The following is an 8,561-nucleotide window of genomic DNA, read 5'->3' as shown; positions in this document are numbered from 1 at the left end:
ACTGGACCACAAAGGAAGTCCCATGACCATTTAAAATCTTCCATTATCACCAATAACGAAATCTTTAAGTGCAGGAATGTTGCTTAATTAGGTGCTTTTAGAAAGGAAGAATGTCTGAATAACTTAGTGTCAACACTGTAAGGCATATTGCTCTGAAATGACACAGCATTATAGACAAAGGTGCCTGGAAATAAACATGTACCCAATAACAATCAACAAGAGACCCAGATCTTTTAATACCTTTTTACACTAAAAGGAACCAGGGTCCTTGGATTCATTCCAGGTCCTATCCCAGGGTTGGGACAGGAAAAGTTAAAGATGAACTTGGAATGTCAGACTGAATAAATTAATGCAGGAAAAGAGAAATTGCTGATTGACAAATATAAGGGAAATGATGAAGTAGAAAATGATTCTGCAACCATCAGAATAAAAGTTGGTTTGGTTAAGAGTCATCAATGAGTGCTAATTTTAAGGGAGGAAGTTTCATGAGGAATAAGGTGTTTTACATAGTTTAAAGTGTTTTCCCACAGTTTGCTTGTTAGTTACAAGAGGAAAAACTATAACTGCACAGTGGGAAAAACAGACAGCACTTGACTGGGTGGGCAAAATTAATATTACTAATGAGAGGCAGAGGGAGTTGTGAGCCTCCAGATCCGTGTCCCCACCCCAAGGAAGACACAGAATCACTTAGGCAGTGTTCTGGCTGAGGGCACATAATTTGATTCTCAATATGGGAAAGCACACAAGCCCCAGTTGAGGAATATTTTGGATATTTAAAAGAAGCTGGCCAGTATTTTATTTTTAAATATTAATGTCATGAGAGACAAAGACAGACTGAGTAACTGTTCCAGGAAAAAAGGAGGCTAAAGAAGCACCTAAATACAATCTGTGATCCCAGACTGAGTCCTGTCCTCGAGGGGGAGAAAATGCTGTAACAGACATTTTGGGGACAAAATTGGGATATGGATGGTAGCTTAAAGTCACTGTTTTATCTTTGTTAATTAAGAGAGAGATGGTAAATGTTAAATTTCCCATAGTTGGGAACTGTGGTTACCAGCATCCTGTTCTTCGGAAACATAGTCTGCTGTGTTAAAGAGATAAAGTGGCATGATGTATGTTATTACCTACTTTCAAATGACGCAAGAAAAAGAAATAATTGGGGCTTCCCTGGTGATCCAGTGGTGAAGACTCCACACTGCCAATGCAGGGGCCCAAGGTTCAATCCCTGGTCCAAGAACTAGATCCTACATGCTGCAGCTAAAGCGTCCACATGTCACCACAAAGATCAAGGATCCTGTGTGCTGCAGCTAAGACCCAGAGCAGTCAAAATAAGTAAATAGATAAATAAAAATAAATTTAAATAATAGAATGTGTTGTATATACATGTGCATGTGATATATACAATATACAGTTTATATTTTATTAATGTAATTATTGGGAGAAGGAAATGGCAGCCCACTCCAGTATTCTCACCTGGAGGAATCCCAGGGACAGAGGAGCCTAGTAGGCTGTTGTCTACGGGATCACACAGAGTCGGACATGACTGAAGCGACTTAGTAGAGAGAGAATGTAATTATTATTTATTATGAACCATATAAAATTCTATCTATAGAGAATGATAAAAACGAATGACAAAGAAACAAATGATAAAACAAATTTTGGCAAAATGTCCAGAATTGGTGAAGTTGCATAAAAGATACATGGCTTGGATAGGAGAAAAGTGATAAGCAGGAAGTTATCTGAGAGCCACCAGAGGCGGCCCCTTCAGCTAACTGTTGAATACACACCTAATCCCACTAAGCAATTTTCCAGCCCTGCCCAGTAATATGCTCACTAGTACTCCAAAAATAGTCAGGGGGCTGTAAAACCCCCACCCACCAGCCTGGCAGGACTTGCCCTACCTCTAGCACATGCCCGCACCTCACAGTATCCTGCACTAAAGTGATCTTCTGTGGCCGCTGGACTCATTAACTGCTCGTAATATTCCACAAATACATACATCTAATTATAACAGACCAAATTATGGGAAGAACATGTGAGGTAGCGTATCTTGTTATATAACCTGCAGTTGTCAATCACGGCTGTCCATTAATGGCCCCCCTGGATTATGCAAATAATCCTGCCTTAAAAACTGTACCCCAGCTCTCCAGGGCCATTGTCTCCCTTGGCGTGGCCCACCTCTCTCTTCAGGTATTCTCTCTGTTTTTTCTTTGTGTGAGCTCACTGTGAGGCGAGCAGAAGTAATGCCGTGGCAGGCAGTTTAGATTAGGAGTAGGCCTTCCTACTTCTGGGTGGTAAGATTATCAGGCCACCTGGATACAACCAATCTGCTTAACACTGACCGCTGTTTGCCAATTAGGAATGGGGGTGGAAACCCCCAGGAAAGTTTTGAGTGTGTTTGACCAATGAAATTGCTTTGCAAACTTGTAACCAATCCGCTTAAACCAACTACCAACGGCATGTGCTCACCCTATAAATTTGTGTAACAGCTTGGGCTCGGGGCCCTCTGACCCCGCACAACTGCGTTGGATGCAGCAGGAGCCCTGACTCGAGTCAGCAATAAACTTCCCTTTTTGCGAGTTGCATTGTCTTGGAGGCCTTCTCTCTTCCTGCTTGGGGATTCGGACATCGGGCATAACAACACTCACTTGCGTCCAATATTTTGATCACCTGATGCAACCAGCTGATTCATTGGAAAAGTGCCTGATGCTGGGAAAGATTGAGGGCAGAAGAAGAGGGCATCGGGTGATGACATGGCAGGACGGCATCACCGATGCGATGGACACGAACTTGGGCAAACTCCGAGAGACGGTGAGGGCCAGGGAGGCCTGGTGTGCTGCAATCCATGGAGTCACAAAGAGTCAGACACGACTGGGCGACTGAACAACAACAAGTCACATCCAACTCTTTGTAACCTACGCTTTCTTTCCTTATTGTTAATAAACTTTCTTGCAACAGGTAAGATTATTCTTTTCATCCTTGAGGCCCTCCCTTCTGGAGGAAGGGTCTCCAGACTCTCCTTCTGCTAACAAAAGTGGTGAAAGAAGAAAAAAAGATATGTGGGAATACTCTGTATGTATTTTCCAAATTTCTAAGTTTGAAATTGTTTCAAAGTAAAAATTTAAAAATAAAAAAAAATTGCTTCTTCACTGCTTTATTTAAAAGTGAGCATCTATTTAGTAATTTAGTGATGGTGCTAAGGAATAGTTTCAGCATATTACTGTCACACTTATAAAAATGGGCAAGTAAAAACTGTTAATAATGAAATAATATAAGCATTCTAATTCAGTTTCATCTTATTTTTTGTATCTCAACATTTCAGTCTTTGATGGAGATATTTAGTTTCAGCTAAATGCTGATTTTATCACCCTGTACACACACACGCACGCACACACACATACACACACACACACACACATTTTTGCTTAGCCATTTGAGTTAGTTATGACTTTTTACTCCTAAATACCTGAATGCTTCAGTATCTATCTCCTAACAACAAAGGTATTTGCCTAAGTAACCAATACGACTGTCAAACTGTGGAGGTTTATTACCGATAGAAAAAAAAAGTGAAAGTGTTAGTTGCTCAGTCCTGTCCAACTTTTTGCGATCCCATGGACTGTGACCCACCAGGCTCCTCTGTCCGTGGGATTCTCCAGGCAAGGATCCTGGAGTGGGTAGTTATTCCCTGCTCCAGGGGGTCTTCCTGACCCAGGGATCGAACTGGGTCTCCTGCATGGCAGGCGGATTCTTCACCATCTGAACCACCAGAGAATCCCAAATTTTAAAAAAAATCATCTCATACACAGTCTGCATTAAATTTCTCCAGTTGTCATAATGATGCCCTTTAAAGCTTTTAGAAGAATCTCAATCAAGGAGTGCTTATTGCATTTCTTTATCATGTCCCTTTCCTTTCCTCATCTTTGAGGATATTAAACAGACTTATTTAAAACATTTTTCAAGTTTGTCTCTTATTTCCATTGAGGTAGAGTGAATTCTTCTCTTTATTCGGTCTGTTGACTCTCTGTCATGGTGGTGCTCTTCATCACGAGCTTTGAAATTTTAGCTTGCTAGCTTGTCTTTTGTGTTTTTCTCACATGTGTCTTGGTTAGTGTCTTTGTAGATTGGGTGTCTATTCCTCAGCATCAGTTGGCTTACAGTGTCATTCTGGAGCTGGTTTTTGCACTAGGGATGGTGCCTTCTGTAGACTTTTGGAAATTTGTGGGGTGTTTTTGGTGCTGACAGCGACTAGTGAAGCTCGTAGCAATTGGTGGGCAGGTGTCAGCTAAGTTAAATTAATAGAACAAGCCTAAGCAACAAAGACTTGTCCTTCCCTAGATGCTGGTACAAACTTGTTGAAAATACTGCTTTAGGCACAACTTGAAGGAATAGCCCTGAGCCTCTAGCATCAGCAAAATGGAGGTCACAACCTCAACAAAATTCCGAAAACAGGAAGCTGCTTATTGAAGAACCACTTGACCTCTACTATAGTCACATCCCTCCTCCCCCAGTTTAAGGCTATCCCAACTCAGATTTCTTAGGCTTGCATCTAATTGATAAAGGAATGGCTAGCTGCAAGGGATTTGGAGAAAGGCAGTTTTTAGTACTCCAGTTTCTGCCACGGAACCAGATACATTAGAAAAAGGTGCTAAATATGCTGGTCCACTTCAGAGTTGTAGGTGTCTCTCTCTCCCACTGCATCTGTCCCTACTAAGTGGTTTTGTGACTGTCTCCCTAGTCGAGAACCATAGTCAGTGTTGAACACACAGGGACCTGACTGAGGGCGATGTTGCAATCCTGCCCTCTGCCAGCCAAGGGTATGGTTTGGTTTATTCACCACAGTAGCCTGGGGGGGTTGGCTAGCCTAATCCTCTCTGCTCTTTGCAGTCACTCCAGGCGAGCATTTTTTTAAAATATTTTTTTATTTATTTATTGGGTCGCGCTGGGTCTCTGTTGCCGCGTGGGCTTTTTCTCTAGGTCGTGGCCAGCGGAGGCTACTCTCTCGTTGTAGCATGCAGACTTCTCTCACTGCGGAGCAGGGGCTCTCGGGCTCTGGGGCTTCAGTAGTTCTGGCACATGAGCTCAGTAGTTGCGGCCCCCGGGCTCTGGAGTACAGGCTCAGTACTTGTGGAGCGAGGCTTAGTTGCTCCTTGGCACGTGGGATCTTCCTGGACCAGGGGTCGAACCCATGTCTCTTGCACTGGAGGCAGATTCTTCACCACTGAGCCGACAGGGAAGCCACAGACCTGCAGTTTTAATGTATGGAGCCCAGTCACGAATCACAACAGCATGCAGCCGCCTGTCATCTAGGACATCTAGGAAACACTCCAAAGGAGCTGGTTCCAGGTGGCTGATACTGGTCCTGTAGGTTCACTCCCCAGCTATCACGTTTTCATTTCCAGTTCATGGAGATTCTAATTTTGTTTTTGTTTTAAAATGGGTTTCCTTTTAAATGCACATTTGGAATGCATTATCAGTCTTGTTACTTTATAAGTTTTTCTCTAAAACTCACTCACTCTGTTTGATAGGAAGTGACCCTATAAAACTTGTCTACTTAAAAAAAAAAAAACTTGTCTACTTATGCAATTTTTTTAAGCAGAGAAAAGGTTGTATTATACTCACTGAACCGTACACTGCTTATTGAAGAACCACTTGACCTCTACTATAATCCTGTCCAGAGGACAGGATTGCAACATCGCCCTCAATCAGGTCCCTGCATGTTCAACATTGACTATGGTTCTCCTCGACTGGGGAGACAGTCACAAAACCACCTAGTAGGGATGGATGCAGTGGGAGAGAGAGAAACCTACAACTCTGAAATGGACCAGTATATTTAGCACCTTTTTCTAATGTATCTGGTTCTGTGGCAGAAACTGGAGTACTAAAAAACCGTACACTTTTTTTCACATGACACATATATCTTGGATGTCTTTTTATAAGAACATATGGAAATATATCCCCATTTAAAAAATTGACTGCATATTATTTATATTATATGAATATATCATATTTAGACAGTCCTGATTGACATCTTGTTTCCTTTACCAACAGTGATGCAATAAACCTACTAAGTGAACTTTTGTGAATATGTCTGCTTTATATAAACCAAATGCCATACAAAGTAAAATTCCACTTACTCCTAATTTTTACCGTTCAGTCATTTTTCTTGATCTTGCTCTCTGATTCCATACATTCCAGAGTGTTCAATGGATTTGTAATAAACTATAAATAAAAATAGCTGTCATTTATAAAATCATGTAAAAGTATTAAAATTAAACTATACTGAGAAAAAAAATAAACCAAATGCCAGTTATTATATGTAAGAGCACGTTTAATTTAGATTTTTGACTTGAGTTATGACGAAGAACCCGTCCAAAAACGTCAGTCTGAAGAAGCAACCAAGAAAACTGTGAGCCACTTGTTGCTGCCACACACAGATTTATTCTCATATGACAAGTTAATGAACAACCGGCACATTAATCATTTAAACAGCAAGCTGAAAAGCCCTGTGCTACTGAAACCACAGAAACATGTCTCAAGGGTAGGGGTGGACTCCAAGGAGCTCTCGTTGTTTATAGCTCAGCACAGAAAGAATTCACTTTGCCAAATCGTTCTCCTGAAAGACTGTATTAATTTAAACTCCCTCCAAATACTGCATCATTGTTTTTGAGGCTGCCTAGTATTCTGTCGTATGGATGTACCGTAGTTAAAATGCTTCAGTGTGTCTGGTCCAAAGAGTGTTAGTTCTCATGATTGCTGTCACTACAAGACATTTTCACTTTTTTGTGCTAGCATTACGATGTTGTATTGCTGATATTTACTTGGCACTTTTGCCATTTTCTTTTTCTCATCACTTAGCTTCCTTCCTTATTTCTAGTTTTATTGAGATATATTTGACATACAGCACTGTGTAAATTTAAGGTGTGCAGCATAATGACTTGACCTACATACATCATGAAATAATTTTCACAATGGGTTTAGTGAGCATCCATCATCTCATATAGATACTAAATAACAGAGAAAGAAAAAAAATGTATATATAATTCTTGTGATGAGAGGTCTCAGGATTTGCTCCCTTAACTACTTTCATATTTAACCTACAATGGTGTTAATTATATTTACCATGTTGTACATTATATCTTTTGTACTTGTTTATCTTATAACTGGAAGTTTGTCACTTTTGACTACCTTCATTTTTAATTCCCTCTGCCTCCAACCCCTCCTCTGGTAACCACACATCTGATCTCTTTTTCTATGAGTTTATTTGTGTGAAGTACAAATGATTTATTATGTTAGTTCCTGGTACACAACACAGCGATTCAACATTTCTATACATTAAAAAATGATCACCATGATAAGTCTGTCACCATACAAAGATATTACATTATTATCAACTATATTGCACACTGAACATTTTACAACCATGATTCATTTATTTGGTTACTGGAAGTCTGTTCATCTCTCTCATCTATTTTCCTCATCCCCTTAACACCCCTAATCCATCAACCACCTGTTTATTCTCTGTATCTATGACTCTGTTTCTCTTCTGTTATGTTTGTTTCTTCGTTTTCTTTTTAGATTCCACATATAATGAAATCATACAGTGTTTGTCTTTCTCTTTCTGACATTTCACAGAACACAATGTTCTCTAGGTCCATATGTGTTATCACAAATGGCAAGATTTCATTCTTTTTATGACTGAGTAATATTCCATTGTGTATATATATCTTCTTTATCCGTCTATCTATCCATCTATCAATGGTTGCTTCCCATATCTTGTCTATTGTAAATAATGTTGTGATAAACATAGGGGTTCATCTTTCTTTCAGAATTAGTGTTTCTGTTTTCTTTGGATAAATACCCAGGAGTGGAATTGCTGGATCGTATGGTAGTTCTATTTTTAACTTTTTGAACAATCTGCATACTGTTTTCCATAGTGAAAGTGAAAGTGTTAGTCACTCAGTCGTGTCTGACTCTTTGTGACTCCATGGACTGTAGCCCACCAGACTCCTCTGTCCATGGGATTCTCCAGGCAAGAATACTGGATTGGGTTGCCATTTCCTTCTCCAGGGGATCTTCCTGAGCCGAAGATCGAACCCAGGTCTCCTGCATGGCAGGCAGACTCTTTACCAACTGCGCCACTGGGAAGACCATGGTAGCTGCATCAATTTCCATTGCCACCAATAGTAGTGAGACTTCCCTTTTTTTCTACATCCTCACCAGCCCTTATTATTTCTTATCTTTTTGATAATAGTCATTCTGACAGGTGTGAGATGATATCTCACTGTAGGTTTGGCTTGCATTTCTTTGATGATTAGTATATTGATCATCTTTTCATGTGCCAGTTGGCCATCTATATGTCTTCTTTGGAAAAATGTCTATTTAGGTCCTCTGCTTATTTTTAAATAGGATTGTTTGCTTTTTTTTCTATTGAATTATATAAGAGTTCTTTGTATGTTTGGGGTATTAACCCTTTATCAAGTCTGTTGTTTGCAAATACCTTCTCCCATCCAGTAGGCAGTCTTCCACTTGTTGATAATTTGCTGTTCTCAAGCTTTTTAGCT

Source organism: Cervus elaphus, chromosome 3 (assembly GCF_910594005.1).
Source record: "Cervus elaphus chromosome 3, mCerEla1.1, whole genome shotgun sequence".
In the NCBI taxonomy this organism is placed as follows: domain Eukaryota; kingdom Metazoa; phylum Chordata; class Mammalia; order Artiodactyla; family Cervidae; genus Cervus; species Cervus elaphus.
This window is presented reverse-complemented; position numbering follows the sequence as displayed.